This window comes from Plecotus auritus (assembly GCF_963455305.1).
Source record: "Plecotus auritus genome assembly, chromosome: 6".
NCBI lineage: Eukaryota > Metazoa > Chordata > Mammalia > Chiroptera > Vespertilionidae > Plecotus > Plecotus auritus.
In genome coordinates this window covers 56,910,239-56,931,672 of record NC_137773.1, presented here as the reverse complement: position 1 = coordinate 56,931,672, position 21,434 = coordinate 56,910,239, and positions in this window count along the sequence as shown.

Sequence of the window (21,434 nt, the reverse complement as noted above, 5' to 3'; positions counted from 1 at the left end):
AGATGGATGCTCAACCACTGAGCCACCATGGCTGGGCTATAGCACTCTTACCCGACCAGTCAATTGTTATAATTTTTTACTTATTTATCTGTCTTTTTAGACTGAATTCCTATGAGCAAGCTACAGTTCTAGAACTGTTAGAAAAAAGTAAGAGAGGAAAGAGTCAGAATGTCAGATGCACAAGTTGTTCCCATACCAGTTTGTGAACTGGGATTCATCTATGGTTAAGTTTCTGCAGATCAACAGATAAATGAGAAAATATATACAGGGAGTTTTTTATTCAGTCAAACTTATTCACTCTTAAGGCATGTGCTTAATTTGAAATTGTCCATTCCACTTCTTTTCTATGATGAAAATTATAGAGTAGTCATTTTCTAAATGTCCTTTCTTTGGAGAATAAAAAGTTGGTAACTTTATTTGTTCATACTTGTTTTATTATTTCTGAAATTTTTCTTGGCCTATGAAATCCTAAAGTCTAGTAATCACTGAGGTAGGGAATAGCCACTGAATTCAGCAACCACAATGCTTGTGTGATCCTGATCTATCTGTTTTACTTGTTATAGGTGGTCTCTATACTTTCTGGATATCACAGCCTAAGCCTGAGGGTAGATCTGAGCTTGATAGTGTTTTAAAAATAAGAAACAGTTGTAACTGGCAGATGGTACTAGGGACAAAAGCAAGCTATTAGACATTGCTGATGCAATTTATGTAGATAAAATGAAGTTTATATTGATTTGTCATTGTATCAAATAAAAATAGGTAGATGGAATTTTGCCATCCATAGAAGATATGTTTCAATTAGTCTGACTTAAAATGAGAAGTGAATGAAATTCACTTTGAGGGTGCCTGGGAGGTGGGCATTGTTAACCCTTTGGCATGTATCTCCATATCCTCCTATATAATAAAGAGGTAGTATGCAAATTGACCCTTACGCCCTCACAAGATGGCTGCCTACATCCAGGCCGGCAGGGGGGTTAGTGAGGGATGACCAAATGATTGAACAGCAGGCTGCATGGGGCGACCAGGCTGGCAGGGGGGAGCAGTGAGGGGCAACCAGGCCAGCAGAAGGGGACAGTTGGGGGTGACTAGGCCCGCAGGGAGGGCAGTAAGAGGCAACCAGGCCTGGGGAGGGGGGGTTCAGTTGAGGGCGACCAGGCTGGCGGGGGGGCAGTTGGTGGTGACCAGACCGGTAGGGGGGGCAATAAGGGGTGACCAGGCTGGCGGGGGGGGGGGGTAGTTAGGAGCGACCAGGTCGGCATGGAGGGGGCAGTTGGGGGTGATCAGGCCAGCGGGGGGACAGTTAGGGGCAACCAGGCAGACAGGCAGGTGAGCGATTAGGAGCCAGCGGTCCAGGATTGTAAGAGTGATGTCCGACTGCCGGTTTAGGTCCGATCCCCAGGATCAGGCCTAAACCTGCAGTCGGACATCCCCCAAGGTGTCCTGGATTAGAGAGAGTTCAGGCTGGGCTGAAGGGACCACCCCCCCCCCCCCCGTGCACGAATTTTGTGCACCTGGCCTAGTCTCTATATAATTATGTTTGTGATGGTTTTAAAATACTCACAAAAAGATAGACTCTTCCCTTAAATCTGTGTGGGCTTTTGTCTGATTTGACCAGGAGAATATAGTGAAAGTCATCTGATACACTACATGAGACTTAAGGGGTCCTAAAAGGCCATGAAATTTCACCTTATCTGTTGGAACTTGCTTTTGGAACTCTCAGCCTTCATGTAAGAGATCTGACTACCTGAGGCTGGTGTGCTGTGAAAAGCCCACAACATACAGAGGGGCCCCTTGAAGGTACTCTGACAATCACAGCTGACCTCCAGTTTGCTCAGCCCAGGTGCCAGTATGTGAGTGGAGAAGCAGATTCCAGCTCTCAGCTCTTTGAATACCCTTTAGCTTTTTGAGTCTCCCCAGCTGAGGCCATAGACTTGTGAGGTGAGCCATTCCTGCTCTGCCTTGTCCTGATTCATGAAACGAAGAATCCATGAACTCAACAAAGTTAGAAGACAAGACACAAACTGGGAGAGAATATTTGCAAAAGACAAATCTGATAAAGACTGTTATTCAAAATATGCAAATAAATCTTGCCCTGGCCGGGTTGCTCAGTGGGTTGGAACATCACCCTGTATACCAAAAAGCTTTTGGATTTAATCCCTGGTCGGGGAGTGTACAGGAGGCAACCTGTTGATGTTTCACTTCCACGTGGATTTTTTTTCTCTCTCCCTAAAATCAATTGAAAAAACATATCTTCAGGTCAGGATTAAAAAAAGAAAGAAAATGTATATACAAAGAATTCTTAAAACTCAACAATAGTAAGAAGACAAAAACTCAAAAAGAATGGACCAAATACCTTAACAGACCTCACCAAGAAGACTTACAAATGTCAAATAAGCATATGAAAAGATGTTCCACATCAGGAATATGCAAATCGAAACAACTAAACATCTATTAGGATGGCCAAAATCCAAAACACTGACACCAAATGCTGGTGAGGATGTGGAGCAAAAGGAAATCTCATACATGGCTGGTGGGAATACAAAATGAATGGTACACCCTTTGGAAGACAGTTTGGTGGTTTCTTACAAAATAAAACACATTCTTATCATGCTGTCCAGCAGTTGCAGTCCTTACTATTTACCCAAAAGAACTGAAATCTTGTTCCCACGAAAAGCTATAAACTGATATTTATAGCAACTTCATTTGTAATTGCCAAAACTTAAAAGCAACGAAGATGTCCTTCTGTAGATAAATGGATTAATAAACAGTGGTGCATTTCAAGACAATAAAATATGATTCAGTGCTAAAAAAGAAATGAGCTATCAAGCTATGAAGAGACCAAAAGGGATTTTAAATGCATATTATGAAGTGAAAGAAGCCAATCTGAAAAGGCTATATACTGTATAATCTCAACTATATTCTGGAAAAGGCTAATTATGTATGGGGGTGCTAAGTATATGGGAATTCTCTATACCTTTCATTTTTGTTGTAAACCCAAAACTGCTCTAAAAAATAAAGTCTTAAAAAAAAAGAATCCATAAGCATAATGAAATGATTTTTTTTTTTTTACTTCACTGAGTTTAGGGTTATTTGTTATGCATGTTTTCCAGTGAATAGATAACTGAAACAATGTCTTTTGTCTATTTATAAACTCTCTACCTAATCTGAAAGAGGCTCTTGTTTAGAGTGATTTTTTTTTTTCCCTAAAGCTGAATTTAAGCTTAGATACGGTGCCTCAGGTTTTTTGTGTTTTTTTTTCTTAGAGTTTTAATAAGAATTTTTGGAACGAAATTGATAACATGCTGCAGAGCAAGATCGCAAATGCTCTAGATTTTTCTTTTTAAGGAATACGTTGCCTTTGGAGTCTGAGTTTGTGCTAACCAATCAAAAGAAATATTAAGGGAATTTTAGATTTAATGGTGATAAATGCAGGGAAGAGATATGAGGTCTTTATGCTTGATTTTATAACGTGTTATTTTCTCTCCTCCCCCAAATGGGAAGGAAAATGGTCTACTATACACTAAATGAGTGGGGAAGAAAATAAAACTGGTACACGCTGTAATATCAAACTTTAAAATCTGAACTTTGAAACAGTATTTTTGCCCATTATGTTTCAGCTTTACCTACATCTTTCAGGCTACATTTAAGCTTCATTGAAGACACCAGGGTTTATTCATCTCTACCATCCTTACACCTCCCTACATTTATAGCAGATAAAGGGGTAGATATTTATAGGTACTATCATATCTTTATGTCTGTATGTCTTTATATACATTCAATCTTGTCTTTGTAAAAAAAATATATTTTTATTGATTTCAGAGAGGAAGCCTCTTTGCTTAAACTGCTAAAATAAATATTTAAATGAATAGGACATTTACCCTCATCTTCAAAAGTATGTTACTAGAATTACTAGATTAATGACTATAGGCTCTCTAGTTTCCTCACAAGAAAGGTGATAAAGTATCTTAAGCCACCTGATAATCCTTAGTAGTATATGTTATCCTTCCTCACTCAAGTGACGAAGACACTGTGAATAGCATAAACAACTTGCATAGTAAATAATAAATTACCTTTTCTATAAATTATTTCTCACTAGATGAACTTTCCAGTAGCTCTATCCAGTGGGGAACTTTTTTTCCCTCTTATCTCCATTGATGTTTTATTTTCAGTCTGATTTAAGTGACACTTCTGGAATATCAAGTTACAGGCTAAATGGAATGTAAAAACCCTTAATAACTTTAAATAACAGATTCAAAACTAAATAATCCAGAAGATTTAGGAGAGAAAGTGTTTCTGGTTAGGAAGAACAATCTGCGTTAGAAAAAATTTGAGGAAGGGAAAGTATTTTTTTTTTTTTTTGCTGAGACAAATTCTTTTAGGATTTAAATAGAGGTCAATATGTCATTGGTACATTAGATGCTAGACTATAATGATTCCCATGGTAAGAAGGCTTGACTTACATGAGATTAGAATTCATGGGAGGATTTTATTTTAGTGTGGAAGAATAGTTTTCTTCAAATGTGTGGAGAGCTCTCTGTGGTACTTGAGTTTTACCTCTTTCTTTTCTCAGGCTGTCAGTTGGAAATCCTCTGATTTGTGTCTTCCAGTTTTCTCATTTGGGAAAGGAGAAGAAAACAGGAGAGCAGTGTCTTTGTTTTTTCCTTTCCTGCTTGCACTCACCCTAGAACCTTTTCTAAGTCAGAATATAAGAGTCAAGCAGTTGTCTTATAACTAAGTTTTTTTCATCTTCCCCTGATCTCAGGAACCCCAGCTTTTGTAATCAGTCCCTAGGAAGGAAGACTTAAGTGGACAAAGTACCTTACTTGATGCATTTTCTGTTGCTGCCATAACAAATGACCACAAGCTTAGTGGCTTAAATAATGTATGTTTATGATCTTAATAGCTCTGGAGGTCAGGAGTCTGACATGGACTTCAAAGAGCTAAAACCCAGGAGTTGGCAGGGCAACATTCCTTTCTGAAGGCTCCAGGGAGAATCTCTTTCCTTGCTCATTCGAGTCATTGGCAGTATTCACTTCCTTGAAGTTGTAGGACTGTAGTCCCTATCCTTGCTGTCTGTTGGTTGAGGGCTGCCTACAGCTTCTAGAGGACTCCACATTTCTTACTTCATGGTCTTGTCTTCTTCACCTTCAAAGCCAGCAACAGTGATTTAAGTTATGCTCAAGAGTACCTGTTTGCCTGATCGGTGTGGCTCAGTAATTGAGCATCGACCCATGAACCAGGAGGTCACGGTTCAATTCCTGGTCAGGGCATATGCTGGGCCTGGGTTGCAGGCTCAATCCCCAGTGTGGGGCATGTGTAAGGCGACCGATCAATGAGTCTCATCATTGATGTTTCTATCTCTCTCTCCCTCACACTTCATCTCTGAAATCAATAAAAGAAAAAAGAAAGAAAAAAAAAGAGTACCCTTTTTATTTCATCACTAGAGGCCTGGTGCACAAAATTCATGCAGTTGGTGGGGGGTCGCTCAGCCTGGCCTGTGCCCTCTCACAGTCCGGGAGCCCCCAGGGGGAGCAGGCCTAAGCTGGCAGTCAGACATCCTTAGTGTTGCTGTGGAGGCAGGAGAGGCTCCTGCCACCGCTGTTGCACTTGCCAGCCAGGAGCCCAGATCAGGGCTTCTGGTTGAGTGACGCTCCCCCTGTGGGAGCACACTGACCACCAGGGGGCAGCTCCTGCATTGAGCATCTGTCCCCTGGTGGTCAGCATGCGTCATAGCAACCAGTCATTCTGCCATTCGGTTGATTTGCATATTAGCCTTTTATTATATAGGATACACTTTTAAGGACCCAAGTGATTAGATTGGGACCACTCAGATAATCCAAAATAATCTAATTTCAAGGTTCTTAACCACAATCACATCTGCAAAATCCCTTTTGCCATGCAAGATTGGCAAAAAGTTCTGGAATTAGGACAAGGGGTCATTATTCTGCCTACCACACCTGGTGAAGTAGAAAATGATCTGACACAGGAACAAACAGTGCTCAACTTTTAACCATTCTATTGCTGACAATTTTGCACATTGAATATTGATATCTAAAGCTCCCTTTCCTATGCTAATTCAGACTTTCCTACATGCACTGATAAATAAGTTTTTGAGAACAATTCTCTCATAATATATAACTACATAGAATAAGAAGAGGCAAATAGTTAAAGGGGGATATTGAGATGAGGGAAAGTTTTATTTTTCCTTCCAAAGTATAAGAAAACAACAACTGCCTGTGAGCATGTTTAAATGATGATGGAAGGAATCAACAGAGAAGGAGAGGGGAGTGTGGCAGACTGGAAGTAATCCTCCCAAAGCTGTTCTCTCTGCCATAGTGAGAGAGATTTAGGTAGGCGCGTGGCCAGCCAACTAGAAATTACATTTCTCAAAGCCCCTTGTCTCTAAGTTTCTGAATAGTGTTAGGTTCCTTTAGTAATGCATTCTCTTCATACTTGGAAGGTAGAATGAGTTGCCCAGCATAACTGGTCTTCTAGCAGCATTCAGGGTTCAATGTTAAGAAACTGATGCCAGTGGCAGTCTCTTGAGTTGACTCTCTAAATCCTGGTATTAGCAGTCAGCTCTGCTACCACCTAACCATACCCTCCGGGATAGCCTGGCGGCCACTCTCTTCATCAAGCACTGGGTAATGGAGCAAGAAGGCATCTCTGCTGTGGCTCTCTTCAGATATCCAGGGAAGACAGTGGGAAATGCTACAAAAATGGCACTTTCTGATTATAGTGGGAAAATGGAATTCCAGAAGGGTAGAGGCTAGGCAGGCAAGCCTAACTGACAAAGACAACTTTAGATGCAGTTGGTACAATGAATCACAGAGAAGGAATAGTAATAGGGGTGTTTTGGGCAGCCTAGAGAGGTTCTGCTTTAGACAGTAGAGGGCTGGGCAGAAACTAACTAGATACTATTAGGATTAATGATTTCTTACCAAGTTCCCAGAACTAAACCAGTGTGTAGACCTAAAGCCCCTCAATGGCGGTGAAGGCTGGGTGCCTCTGAAAAGGAACCCTGCAGTACAGCCAGAGGGTTATGCAGTGAACATTCTTCAAAGCTTCCACAAAGTAACCTGGAGCTATTTACGCAGGGGAAAGGGAAATACCTAGAACTTTGGGAACTCTTACTTCATACTGCCTCTAATTTCACACTGCGACTCAGAGACCCCAAAGACTATAACAGTCCAACAAAGCAGGAGCTTATGGAGTTAGATGAAGTCTTGGCCCAAATTCATCTAACAGTGGTCTAGTGGGACTTCAGACCCATCCTGTGTTTATTATTCCAGTTCCAGAATATATGATGAGAATATATATACATAAACTTGGTAACTATTAGAGTAACCATTCTGGTTCCCTGTCCTGTGGATTGAGAGAAATTATGAAAGGAAGAACCATCTAGAGTTCTGGAACTCTTCCCACACAAAACACCAATGGTTCAAGGCTTCGTTCATTTGGGGCACAGTAGGAAACCCCTTTTGCAGAGAAACAAATGGTAGTACCTTACACCAACCACCACAAAGGAAGAGGCACAGTGTATGATGAGACCTTTTGGATTTTAGCGATGATACATACGACATTTGGGCATACTGTACCATCCCAAGCTGCCAGTTTTAAGTGGGTCCTGGAAGAAGAATGAGCTCTGCAGCAGGTCCAGGCTGGGATGCTGGCTGACATGCCACTTGGGCCTTATGATGTAGCAGATCTGAATCTTGCCTGAGGCTTATCAAGCCTGCACAAGGTGAAGGGAAATGGCCACATCTTTTGTTATTATTAAACAACTGTTCTGAATTAACATTCATTGCCAAATAATTCTTAGTGATTATTGGTTATATGATTCAGATTGGGTTTTAGCTAGACATATGATTCAACCAAAGTTACACATGGTCAAATGGGGTGATTTGAGGAGCATCTCATAGAGGGACTGTTCACAAGGGTTTGGATAAGGAGTATGGAAACCACTGGAAATGGTACAGTAGCAGGGCAAAGAGAGGAATTAGTCACTAGAATATGAAGATAGAGAAGTTGTATGGAGTGGGTCATTTAAAAAGAGTTATGTCCTTGTGTGGAGAGATGACCCCATTAATGGTTTCTGCTGTACCTCATTTATCTCCTTTTCTCTGATCTCCCATTCGTGCTACCTTTGACCAGATCCAACTGGAAGTCAGAGGACAAGGGAGCCTATTGGTATAGTCCAGTGGTCTGCAAACTCATTAGTCAACAGAGCCAAATATCAAAAGTACAACGATTGAAACTTCTTTTGAGAGCCAAATTTTTTAAACTTAAACTTCTTCTAACACCACTTCTTCAAAATAGACTCGCCCTGGTATTTTGTGGAAGAGACACACACAAGGGGCCAAAGAGCCGCATGTGGCTCGCGAGCCGCAATTTGCCGACCATCGGTATAGTCCAAACAGTTTAACCTCCCTGGGCACAGAACACAGCAGAGAGGGCCAAAGGATAGATTTGGGATGACAAATGGGAAGAAATCCAACCTAGCATGAGAAAACAGAGAGTATTAAAAATAATACTTCAGCTAAAAATAATTTGACTTCCCAATGTTTTTATTTCTGCCTAACTTTTTTATTATGAGCTGAAAATTAGATTTTGAGACATAAGTCTGCCTAAATTTATATTATAAAGAGTATTGTGTATTTTTATTCCACACCTATATAAATATTAATGATTTACATTATTTTTCTTACTAGTGTCCTCAAATTGGCTGATATTTCATCATCATCACTCCTATTTTATCCACAGAGAATATGATCCATTATGATTTTTGAATATATCCTCATTTTTATGTGACCACTGAACTGGCCTGCTGCAGATTTGCCCCAATTATTTTAGCCATCTTCACGTTTGATTCTTATCACTATGGGTCGAATGAACTGTGTGGCCATCTACACTGATTATGAAGGGGCTTCCAGTGATAGGATTAGCAGTGCCATAGCCTGATCACCTTGCACAGAAACATTCTCAAGAATCAGTTTTTCAAAATCAGCAGAAGAAGTTGACCCTTATTTTCCTTTTGAATTTTCAACTACACTGACACCCGAATTTTTCAAAAGTAATATAGTAGGACAGGTGTCCTGAAATAAGTTCCCAGCATCTTCGGAAAGAGCAAGTGGATGATAATATCCAGATCTGAAGTTCACAGCAACAGTGAACTGACCATCCTAGTTATCCTCAGGGAGCCCCAAACTGCATGACATAGTTTCTGAAAGAGGCAAAGCAAGACAAAGTGAGAGCAAATTTTGAAACTGAAGAGTAGCAAAATTTTATGCAAAAATATATAATACCAAAATGAAGCTTGGTAGTCCAGTTTTCTTTCTAGTTAGAGTTAATCATTAAAATTTCTAATAATGAGCTATCCTAAATAATAAAACCCTAATATGTGAATCGACCGAATGGTGGAATGATCGGTGGAATGACTGGTTGCTGTGACACACACTGACCACCAGGGGGGAGACGCTCAACGCAGGAACTGCCCTTCAGCTCTTGTGTTGAGTGTCTGCCCCCCCCTCAGAGGGAGGTGACCGGTGGTGGCGACTGGGGGGCGGGGCCAGCCAGTAAGCAGCACCAGGCCACCAGCCAAGGTGGGTGCCAGTTAGCAGCGCCAGGCCACCAGCCAAGGCAGGTGCCAAGGGGAGCCCCCCCCGCCCGCCCCGCACCCCTGATCACCATGCCCACTGGTCACCCCGCAGATCAGCCCTGATTGCTGGCTAGGCCTAGGGACCCTACCCTATGTATTGGGAACAGTCTCTTAGATTTAAAAATTAAAACCTGGCAAGGCTACTCTAACACTGAAAAAATAGTATGATGCAGGAATGACATGCATGGACTCTGGCTTGCACATTTTGTGGTCAGCCCTGACTCTGACACTTATAACTGTGTGACAAAGCCAATTACTTAACTTCTCTCTGCTTCAGTTTTTCCACCCATAAGATGGGGAAAATGGTACTACTGCCTCAGAAGGATCATGTTATGTATTACTTTTTATAATCAGGGCAAAAAAATGTAGCTGCCCATACAACAGCAAGATGCCTTTCACCTGTATGAAAAGTATGGTCACTGGTGCATGCAGCATCCCGGATTGTGAGAGGGATGTCCAACAGCCGGTTTAGGCCCGATCCCTGTGGAGATTGGGCCTAAACCGAAAGTCAGACATCCCTGGAGGGGTCCCGGATTATGAGAGGGCACAGGCCGGGCTGAAGCCCACCCCCCATGCACGAATTTTGCGCACCGGGCCTCTAGTTATCATATATTGCATTAGCTATGTCATTATCATCTTCATTCAAGGCCTTGAAGAATTTCAGTTTTAAGAAGGATCAGTGGTTCCTTAATCATATTAGTTTAAATTTGTGAGTTTTTTTTCATGTGTGTATGTATGTGTGCACAGTTATAAATTTTTAAGATCTAGCAGGTTTTGTTTTGGTTTATTTTCCTCCAAAGATTGTTTATAAAGCTGGACACTTTCTTATTATGGAAGCCTACTGATATAAACTGATCTTTCTACTTAAAACATTTGTATTATTTATTATTAATGTACTTATGTATTACATATTTATAATTATAATAATGAGGCCACATAATCATGTTTCCTGCTGATTTAAAGAAAAAGATTTTAAAGCACACAATGTCCAGTAAACCATCATAGATTCTTTTTTTTCTGATTTTTTTATTTTATTATTTATTTTTTTATTTTTTAAATTTCTTTTTTTTTAATTTCTTTATTGATTAAGGTGTTACATATGTGTCCTTCTTCCCCCATTACCCCCCCCCCCCACGCATGCCCTCACCCCCCTGTTGTCTGTGTTCATTGGTTAGGCCAGCCATGGGCAAACTACAGCCCGCGGGCCGGATCCGGCCTGTTTGGCTGTTCTATCCGGCCCGTGGAGCCGAAAGAGTGGAGGGTTCTCTTGCTCTCCCCTCCGCTCCTTTACTTTGAATTTATATTAGTTCACACAAACACTCCATCCATGCTTTTGTTCCGGCCCTCCGGTCCAGTTTAAGAACCCATTGTGGCCCTCGAGTCAAAAAGTTTGCCCACCCCTGGGTTAGGCCATCATAGATTCTTATAATTTTACTTTTTTTTCAGTTTCTGTTTAGACATGAAATTATTAGACAGAATTGCTGCTTTTTGGAAGTGATTTTCCTGAAATTGAATGAGGATAAGTGAAATAGTGACTCTATTATTTGTTCCTAATTCTCTTAACATTATTTTCATTCACAAAGTTACTGGAGTTAATAAGCACATCCTACTCTAAATGATAAAAATATAGCCAAGGTAAATCCAGTGACTTTGTGGTATTAAGACTGGGGAGTTAACACAAAAGATTGTAACCTATTTTCAGAAAAAAAGTCAGTATAAAATCAGAGATCAAAATGAATATAGCATACTATAAATGTTTGAGTAGAAATTGCAATTTCTTATGTTTTTAGGGGTGTTAAGGAAGTCTTGTTCTTTGTTTTACTTTGCTGTTTGATTGTGATAACATTGCAAATTGTGGTAATCATTAACCTTCTCAAACTTAGTGTCTGAAAGCTTCATAAAAGTCAACTAAAATATTTACTTTGTTAATACAATTTATAAACTTTAAAAGGGTCTTCCTGTGTCAAGGGTATATTATTAATGTGAAAGTAAAGCCTCACAAAGCTAAATAAATTCTCTTCCATATCTTAAAAAAAAGAAAGAAAGAAAAATATTTTAGTCTCAATTGGCAACTCTTTAAGAAAAGGTTAGGAATGTTACAGCCTCTCTTGGCTGCTTTTTCATCACTTTCTTACTTTTACTTTTGCCCAACAGGAGCCCACTACTCATGCTTCTCAAGCTTTTCCATCGCAGTATTCCTAATGGCAGCGAAGGGTGGAGGCTGCTTCCCAGGGGTCTGAGATAGCTTCTGAAGGTACAGCAAGGGAGAAATTTCTCTCATGTTTTATTTGAAGAATTTATTGGAACTTTGCAATCTCTTTTTTATTGTATATTGTATATATATTTCTATTAGGCTTGGTATAGTGCTTTATAATAGCATGTTCAATATATGTTAGTTGTTGTTGATAATGGAATCCTGGGAGGAAAAGAAGCAATGAACTTCAAAGCTATTGTTCCATTTTCTTTCTGGTAGAAGGTTCTTGAGTCTTCAGTAGCATCAATAGCAATTTACATGATTATATTAAGTGTGGATTTTTGTTTGGATTAAGGTCAACTAAATGTCTTTGAGTGAACACAGATTTTTCTCTTGCTATAAGTAGGAAATTAAAAGTAGCTTTGATCATATTTACTGTAGTGGATGATCAAGGCCATCCAGGGGCAGTATGAAATAGAGAAAGGAGCTATCTACCCGGAGTCAGAGTTTTTCTCTTGATGTGTACATTGCGTAGTCAATTTGTGTCTCTGCTACCTGTGAAACAAGAAAGGAGGTAGTACAGTATGGCATGGTGGTTTTTAAGGACTTAAAAAGAACATGGTAAATTGTATTGAAATGTTATGTTGAGGGAAAGCCCATCATGTATTGACAGTGAAATGGAGCTACTGGGGTTCCTTGAAACACTGAAAACCCCTGGTGTAGAACAAAGAGCACTCTGGAGCCAGACCAATATTACTGCTTAGGAGCTCTAGGCTTTCAGTAAGATATATCTTGAGTCTCAATTTCCTTATCTATAAAAGGGGAATAAGAATGATAATAACCTCAGAGGATTGACATAAGCATTAAATGAGATAATACAGTCGAAGCTCTTAGAATAGTTATATATAAGTGCTTCCCCTTGAGCTACTTACTCAAAACTCTACTTTCTTCTGAAGAAGCTGTAAGAAACAACGCTTGGGAGTTGTCAGCAGTTAGCACAGATTTCCTGCAGTGAAATAGGCCAGTCAATGGAGAGGCAGATAAAAGATCAGATAAGTGGAGAGCAACAGGAGAGACAAGACAGCGAGGAGCCTGTTGGTGCTTGAGTTCCTGTTTCTGATTGTTCCTGAGACCTAATTTGATTCTTGTCCTCAGTTCAGTGAGAAATCCCAAGATCTTATAATAAATTTCTCTTTTCCTTAGCGAGGATGCTGGATTATGCTGTGATGTCTCAGTTAAACAGGAAATTATGCTTTCCAAAATATCCTTCCATTCATAGTTCTGGGTTAGAGTTGACCAAAGAGGAACTACCAAGAGATTAAAGGGAAGCAAAGACCATTTTTCTTGGAAGGGCAATCCTGGTCAGATAGACACTGAAGTACCTGTGACTCCCACTTTGTTCTTGCTCTCCTCCATACAATCCTGTTCTTCATTCCAACTGAACTGCTGGCCCTGCTCTCCCAAAGCAGACTCACTACCTCCTTCCCTCTGCCTGGACACTTGACTGCAGGCCCACAGAGGTGGTAAGCTACACAGAGGGAACATCTTCCCACACATCTCTCTGTGAGCTCCTGCTTCACACTCCCACTGAAGCAGCTGGGTATAGTTGCCTCTCAGACTTCCCTGCAAGCTCCAACTTACCCGCTCATGCCAGTGCGTTTAGGGGACCTAGTTAATGATTTTCTCATGTCCTCTGACCTTCGCTTCCTCAGTTGCTCCCACATTGTGTGAGGTCTAATTCATATAATAAACCTCTGATTCCCACAATGCTCTAGTGCAGCTGTGGGCAAACTACGGCCCGCGGGCCGGATCCGGCCCGTTCGGCTGTTCTATCCAGCCTGCGGAGCCGAAAGAGTGGAGGGTTCTCTTGCTCTCCTCTCCGCTCCTTCACCAGCAGCAGTGTTAACATGGCAACGTCGGGAAACACGGCCGCAGCTCCTTCTTCTGAGTGGGCGCATTTATATCCACCCATTCAGTAGAAGGAACAGCCTCTCAATCTTCCAGAGGCTCCTTGTAATGCCCTCGGACGCGTCCCAGACATCACCCTGGGAATGCGTAGACACGTTATCGTGGTGATGTAGGGAGACACGCCCCTGGAGAGCACAGTATCAGAGCATTAGCTAAAAAGGAGACTAACAACACTGTCCCCACTGAAGTTGATGTTTTAAAGACCAAAAACCTTTCAACCCAGTCTACATTGCCATCTACATCTATGTCCCGGGCATAATTTGGAAGTTGCACTAAAGAAAATGTTTAATTTACTGTTTACACATTTTGTTCTTTTCTATTTGTTTTAGTTTTAAATTATTTTATTATATTTAAGTTTAATTTGAAAGGCTTTTGTACCTTTCCTTTGTTAGGCAATTTTATTTTGCCTTTGCCATCTTCAATATAAGGTATGTTATTGTGCTATGATTCCTCCATTTTTTGAAGTTTCAAATTATAATAATTAGTGTTTACATTCTTCTTGTTAAAACGTTTGAAATGAATAAAACTATTGAAATAAAAAAAAGACCCTTTTATGTAATGATGTTTACTTTGAATTTATATTAGTTCACACAAACACTCCATCCATGCTTTTGTTCCGGCCCTTCGGTCCAGTTTAAGAACCCATTGTGGCCCTCGAGTCAAAAAGTTTGCCCACCCCTGGTCTAGTGGCTCTGCTTCTCTGATTGAAGCCTCACTGCTACAGCTAGTCTGTGTTTCTCTCACTTGCAGGCAAGCCAACATGATATTGATACTTTCTTCTACATCTTTTGCATTTGTTAAATGAAGACACAAAGGGAAATATCAAGGCAACACTTTTTTAAAAAGTATAATGTTTTTGGAACAGGAAAATGATTTTTTCACATAATTCTTTTTTAATAAAGAATGGGTTGATTATAACTTATGGACATTTAATGAAATTGTCTAATATGTTGTGAACCTCTTGAGCCAAAGTGAGGAAAACATATATGACTTTTGGTAATAACACTTTGAGAAAAGTACATTAGGAAGATACTGGGGTCTGGAGCAAAGAAGATATACCTGGAACGTGGTATTAGTGATTATGACCTCTTCTTCATCACCATGCATTCAACCAGAAAAGCAGACACACTGGAACACACACACACACACACACACACACACACACACACACACATTTGTTACAGAGGTTTTACCTTATACTAGTCTCCATAAGACTGTTTGTTATCTTTGTGTTTGAGGCTGGAGATCAAAGTCTAATCTCCCTAAGCCTTTGGACACCTTTTTCTGCCGTATACCAGGAAAATTCTTCAGACAAAGGGAGACCAACCTCTTTAAGCACAGTTAGAAGAGCTATTTCTCTTGACAAAGAAGGCTCAATAGATCTTAGGCATTCTAGGTACCCAACTTCATTGGGATCTGGTCATAAACCTCCATTTCAATTTTTAAGGTCCTAGTCATTTAGGGCATGCCAAGATATCCCTTCCCAAATGAGGGACAAATTATTGCACCTGACCTATATCCATTTCCTATTGATGGTCAACATACTACCAGAAACTGTTTTACAACAACCCAAATTGATTTTCTCACAATTCTGATAGGTCAGATGGCTGGATTCTCTGCTCAGGTATTCACTGGGCTGAGATCAAGGTGTTGGCTAGGGCTGCAGTTATCATCTGGGCTTAGCTATTTGCTGCTCTTCTCTTTGTGGAAGGCCTTTTAGAGACACTCCATTGTCAGTGGCCACATGCAGGAGGGTGTGCTGCTAGAGCAAACTTTTAAAAGTTCCTAAAAGTAAATGAAAATGAACTGAGCGTGGGAAGCAGAGATGAGAGAAGTAGAGTGGCCAAGGAAGGAATTTTAATGAAATGACTTCTAAGATTATGAGGGCTATTGACATTAAATAAATAGCTAGTAAAATTAACTGTATCATTTTTATAGCAAGTGATTGAAATCTAATTCTATTTTATTAAAGAAAAAAAAGAATTTATTGATGTGGTTGGAAAGTTCAAAGTTCAGCTAACTTCAGGTATGGCTGTATCCAGAGGATCAAATAATTTTGCTAGGACTCTGTTTTTCTCATCTTAGCCAGGCTCTTTTCCAGTCCTTCTCCCATTACTTGTAATACCCAATACAATGTAAATGCAGTGTAAATAGTCCTTATACTGTATTGTTTAGGGACTAATGATAAGGAAAACATCTGTACTTATTCAGTACAGATGCAGCTATCATAGGCCTAACTACATCAGCAGCACCATGACATTTTTCTTTCAAATATTTTTGATTTGTGGTTGAATCCACACATGCAGAACCCACGGATATGAAGAACTGACTGTACTATGAATCACCATTTTTCCATAAAGTCTTGCATCACTGATATTGCTAGCTGTAAAAGTAAGGCATATAAAACATACATTTTCTTTTAAAGAATGGGAATGAACTTAATTAATTAACTTCTTATTAGCCAAATTTGATGGCTAGAGAAAAATCATATGACATATGCATCTTTTCTTTCTCTTCTTCTCTTTTTCTTTCTTTGTTTTTCATCTTTTGATAGTGCTTATTATACTCAAAGCCAAAGGGGGGAAATAAAACTATTTAATTTAGTTTATCACTTATTAAAGATACTTTTGAACCTTAATTGCTTTCTAGATATTGTTCAGATCATTGAAAAGTTATAAAAAAGGGATTATTGTGAAAATATATGAATGTTAAAAATTATATCAGTTTATGTCAATGACTCATCAGAAACCTTACCAAACTATTTTTAAAAGGTAAATTATATTAAAAACTATGAAAAACTTTATTTGTAATTATAATTTAAGAGAGCCCCTCCACTGTTCTTTTTCCTGATAGTTTATTTTCTAAAAGCCAAAATGTAAGGCATTCTTTTACTTTGGTTGTAATGTTGGCCATTCACAGGCATAAACAGAATATAACAGTAAGTTCCACCAGGTTGCGCTGTAGTTCCACAATGGAAGCAAAAGTGCCAGTATCTGCAGAGGATTATCTGAGGTCTCAGTTAACCATATTATTTCTGTTCTTGAAGCAAATAGGGGATGGAGATAAACATTTAAAAGGAAAAAGAAGAGATTTTTCTGAAAATAAGACTTCCAAATTGACTATGATTTAAAATTATTATTCAGCAAATAATCATTTTTCTCTGAGAACATTTACTTCCTTTTAGAAAGATTGCATTTAACTCAGTCTTCTTAGATAAAACTACTTTCCTGATGGCAACAAACAAAAAAAGCAAGAAAACAAAAAATAAAAAAAAACTCCTTTGGAAGTTTTTTCTTATATTCTCTAGTTATTCATGGATATAACTTTTTTTTTTTTTAAAGATAAGGTATATATATTTTCAAATTATAACAGGATCTTTGATGTAAACCAGGCTTTAGAAAATATAAGAACATTTCTACTTGAAAACAACTTTTTCTTTTTGTGAATAAAGCCCTTTTTCTTTTCTGCTCTTGTTTTCCCCAAATGTCAATATTTATGAGCTAGGGGTTGTGGGAAATGTTACCTAGAGTTACAAGGGGCCAGAGTTTGCCCTCTTATATCCCTGGGGAGCCCAGTATGAGTGCCAGAGGGCATTGTTTGGCTGGAAGGACCCAATCCCTCTTTCTTTGCACCCTGTGGTATGCCCTTTGAAGTGAAAGAAAATTCTCTGCTCTGCTCTGCTTTATAAGATGTCAACATACACACATTTCTGTATATCCTTTTGTCATTTAAAAACAGATGTGGATTTATAGAAAACAAAACAAAACAAAACAAAAAAGTCAGAATTATGCCAGTAAGTTTGAGACTTTTGAGACAACATATTATCGAGTCTAAATTTCAAGATAAGGCCAGTTTTTTGGCCATATCACTGTCAAAACATTAGTTACTTCAGGTTTAACCTGTTTTGGGATTTATTAGTTCTTCGCAATGGTAAGACAGAGACAATGAGAATGAAACTCTCACAGAAATAAGGTATGAATCTCACAAAACATTAGTAAATTATGGAGCTTATATTTATTTTGAAAATGAATTGTTATCCATCAAGAAGATAAAAAATTCATTATTTAATCTAGGTGGCTTATTTTAATTTGTTTCCTCTCAAACTGTCAGTCATTAGGAGGTGAAAAAGAAAATAAAGCTGAAAATGATCAAGTTTTACTAGGCAGAATAAATGGGAAGATGAGCTGGAAATTCGGGGTCATTAACAAATGAAAACACACACACACACACACACACACACACACACACACACACACGCACAAAACAGAGGTACTCTTAAAAACAAAAGTCACCAGTAAAATATGTCTTGAGGTCAGATGAAATGCCCTGACATTTATTCACAATTTTCTCTTACATTTTATTTGAAGGATCTCCTCTTTATTCTTTTACTTGTTTAAATCTTTAATTTATTACCCCGCCCCCCATAGATGGTTAAGGTTCCTAGTGACTTTAAGGTTCACGATTTAAACACTTTTGTTCTATTTACCTCAGCAATTCTTTATTTATCTTATATTATTTTTATATGTCCTACTCAGACACTTAACTGATTCAAGCACTTAAGTGGTTTTTTAAAATTTATAAAACATTTTATTTGCCCAGATCAGGAGGTAACTGCACTCTTTCATTTTGAGTAAAAGTATAACAAAGTAATTAGTGAGATCAATGAAAAAAATAATTAGGGAGTATGATAACATTAGTTTTTTGGAAAAAAAAAAAAGGTTCTCTATGGGAAGATACTTTTATTTCATTTTCCAAACACATGGCCACGGCCTTGTTTTTTTTCTCTACCTATTGTCAGCTCATTCTGAAATCATTTCTCCCATTGGCCAGTGGTGTGCCAATGTTCTCCTGTTTAAACTTCCCAAGCCTTGGTTTCTTCATCTATAAAAAAGAATAAAAATATTTAGCTCAGAGACATTGAGAGAATTAAATTAGCAGTATGTTCAGGTATTGTGTACAATAGGTGACCAATGTGTGATGATTTCCTTCTTCCTTTTGTCACTGACAGGAATATAAAAAGCAAAACACATTTACCTATATTAAATTTCTCTATATGGGCTAAATACAAAACTTGTTGAAGCTAATACAGTGTCTAACATTTCAGTATATGCCAATCTTGCAAACCACTCATAGATATGCTTAATGAAATTAGCTTTAGAAATAAGACTATGAAACCAAAAGTATAAATTCTAGTGGGCAGAGTTAGTATTTTGATATTTGTTAATATCCATTTGTACATTTAATATACATTTACCTATTGTGCCTAGTACATTCATTGAATTCCAGATCACATGTAAATGTGAATGTTTTCAGTTTGTTTTGGAAGAGAATCACTAAAGCATATTTTATGAAGGAATTTCAAGTTTTACACTTCTGTTCACTCCCAAAACTAAATTGTTCAATTAAATTTTATCTGATAGCAAGCTGAAAAATAGCCAACTCCCCTTATTTAATACCCAATAACTTGGGGTGTCAGTGAAAATCATACAAGGGCCGGATGGCCTCTTTTTCTTAAAAAATTCCATATATTCCAATGAAAGTCATCCTTTTCATGAGTTGCTTTGGAGGTCTAGACTCTTCTTTCAACCATACTGCTATTGTTCTAAATATTTTAAGAGCTTCTTTTAGAATTACCTTTGGAACTACTTAAGGAATATGGAAGAAAAAGCTAGTCTTATTATAATTTAGTCACCTCCAATTTAGGTTAAAGCAGTTCTGTCCAGTTGATTACCATCTGCTTTAAGGAATTACTTGGTCGTTTCCAAAAATAAAACTCATACTGATGAGAAAAAGATTTTTTTTAATCCATTGGGAACAGTCAAAGCAATTCTCTGTGTGTGAAGGAAGGCAGTTCCTAATTGGAGTTCCAAAATGGTGTCCAATAGTAGCAACATCTTGGAATGTTGCTACCTACTTGAAGAGATAGCATTCATCTGCATGGATAAGTTTGGTGTATTTGTTAAAATCCAGTGACTTTACCTTGTAGTCATGTTTTTTGACTGTAAGTACCTATGCTGTCAAACAGGAATCTTTCTGGGCTCATGAAAAGAAAAATGCTGTTATTTAAAAAATAATTATTGTGAATTTTTAACCAGAGTTTGCTGTGTTTAGATTTCAAAAACTTCAGAAAAGAAGAAGAAACATATAAAGGCCTTTCTTTGTGCTTAGACCAGGCCTGTGATCTTCCTTTTACCCTCACATGGATTTGTTTAGGGAATTGCTGAAGCTTGATTAAATGATTAAAACTATGCTAGTCATCATGGAATAAAATTATAATGACTATGCGGTACATATTTTGAAACAGAAGCAGGGAAACAACATGAACTCATTTGAGGATGAATTCAGACTTTCATCTTAGCATAAATACAAATAGTAACAGTATAGAAATAAAGACTACAAATATTTGCAGGGTATTTGTGTTTAATTATTGATAAAAAATGGGAGGTTGGTAAAAAAGGAAAAAAAAGAAAATTAAAGTCCCTGCTTAGGGTCTTATGTTAGACTAAATAATGCTGTGGGAGCTGGCAGCACATAACATCTGTGACCCTCCAGTGGGGCCTCCAGTCCTGCAGCATTTAAAGGGACTCCTGAGGTCTGGAGTCCTTTTGGCATGACATTCTTAGACCCTTTAGATTGGGGGGCTGCCAAACTGCTCATTTCCCACAAAACTTCAGCAGCCTCATAGTCTGGGCTGGCCATCTGCAAGGTGCGTTCCCAATAAGCTGTGTATTCTTTCACGTTGCCCATATTGTAGGAACCAGTGTCTCAGCAAACCTAAGACTCTGAGAACTCAGTGGCCATGCTGTATGAAAAGAGGCAGTATTTCTGACTCACATTTGTTTGGAAATATTCTTCTTCTGGTAATGCTTTTTAAACTTGAAGTGGTATCCATTTCCTTTCCCTATAAATGCTGTCTTTCTTTTTAAGTAAAGCCGATGAATAATTTACTTTGCTGTCAGAGATGTACTTGCTTTTATTTTCATCAAGACCACAAGTGTCAGGGGACAGACATCCTTGTGCCCCTCAGGGCTGCATGACCTTATGACCCTCATGGTCTTGCCAGGTCACTATTAGGAAAGGAAGGCCTCTCCAATGAGGGAAATGCCACTCCTCCTCCCTCCTCCCACCAAGTGTCCTCACATTCTCACCCTGGCCTGATGCCAGCTGTATTTGGCTGCCTGAAACCTCCCTGGAAAGAAATAATAACTTACAGCAGAACGTCTGGGGCAGATGAATCACAGATGAGTTCCCCAAAGCTTAGTAAAGCAACTAAGTAGAAGGCTGGTGTGGTTTTAGAGATATCTTAAAATGTTTATATCACAAAATGTATTCTACTTTTTTTTTTTTTTTTTAACCTTCCCTTAACTAAGAAGGCTAACATTCTTCCTTAGCTAAGTGAAGGAAACCAGACACAAAAGGCCCCATAGTGTATGATTCTACTTATAAGAACTATCCAGAATAGGCAAATCCATAGAGACAGAAAGCAGATTAGCAGTTGGCTTGGGTGTGGAGGAGGGGCGTAGGGAGTGACTACTTAATGGTATGGAGTTTCCTTTTGGGGCACTGAAAAAGTTCTGGAACTAGATAGTGTTGCTGGTTGTGCAAGGTACTTAA